The sequence below is a fragment of the Homarus americanus genome, unplaced genomic scaffold (genome assembly GCF_018991925.1).
Source record: "Homarus americanus isolate GMGI-L3 unplaced genomic scaffold, GMGI_Hamer_2.0 scaffold38263, whole genome shotgun sequence".
Classification (NCBI taxonomy): domain Eukaryota; kingdom Metazoa; phylum Arthropoda; class Malacostraca; order Decapoda; family Nephropidae; genus Homarus; species Homarus americanus.
In genome coordinates, this window is record NW_024718155.1 from 3,954 (window position 1) to 5,000 (window position 1,047).

At 56.0% G+C, this 1,047-nt stretch overlaps 1 non-coding gene across 1 annotated transcript in view; it reads left to right on the plus strand.

The window, feature by feature from the left end:
* Positions 1-350: 350 nt before the first annotated feature.
* LOC121859226 overlaps positions 351-1,047 on the plus strand; it is a 4,257-nt gene continuing 3,560 nt past the window's right edge. Inside the window, exon 1 of the ribosomal RNA XR_006087621.1 lies at positions 351-1,047. This exon is cut by the window's right edge and continues 3,560 nt beyond it. This is a non-coding gene — a ribosomal RNA (large subunit ribosomal RNA).

The window sequence follows — 1,047 nt, forward strand, 5'->3', positions numbered from 1 at the left end:
AAGTGCCACTGCTGTGGCATGCGGGAACGGGGAAAGAGGTCAAAGTTTAAGCGGCAAAGGTGCGGCCGAGTAAGGGCGGAACACGAGCGTATATGCATTAAAACTGTGTGTGTATATGACTCTGCGAGAGATGTTCTGCTGGAACACTTTTCCTATTGGCTATTTACCACTCAATGAGAAGGAACGGAGTCAGGGGTGGGAGTGCCGGCGCCATGGCCGCTGGTACCCCCGCGACAAGCCCCTCAAACCTTCCTGCCTGGTAATGTCGGTGGTGAAGAAAGTCGGTGGCAGAGCGTCTTCCGCTTCGTGGTTGGGGAACTTGTTCCCCCTAAGGATGATGAGACCACGATCGACCTCGTAGTAGGAGAGAGCTACCCGCCAAATTTAAGCATATTAATAAGCGGAGGAAAAGAAACCAACAGGGATTCCCTTAGTAAGGGCGACTGAACCGGGAAAAGCCCAGCGCATAACCTCGATGTCTTCGGGCACGAGGGGTGTTGCGTTTCAGAGGGTCCAGCACGCCGTCCCATACCGTCTAAATCAAGCTTGAAAGCGGCCACTGCCCATGGAGGGTGACAGGCCCGTATGGCGGCGCCCGTGAGGGTACAGATGGGACGGTCGGAAAGGGCCTCTCTGTAGAGTCGGGTTGCTTGAAAGTGCAGCCCAAAGCAGGTGGTAAACTCCATCTAAGGCTAAATATGACCCGAGACCGATAGCGAACAAGTACCGTGAGGAAAGTTGAAAAAGAACTTTGAAGAGAGTTCAAAGTCGTGAAACCGTTAAGAGCCAAAGCGATGGAAACTCGAAGGTCGAACTGAGGGATTCAGCTCGTCGGCTGTCGGCTGGGTGGGGGTGTTGTAATTGGCGACCAAAATGTTTGGCGCCCCCTCACGCTGGCGTCGGCGGGTATTCGCCTCGTAATGAGTCACGCGACCGTTGCGAGGGGCGTCGAAGCCGGTCGGACTGGTACCTCGCCGCCGACTCTCTCTCAGCTCGTCTGGGGAGACCAGCGCAGCAGAGGAACCACGGTGTCCTGGCTGCCCTGCG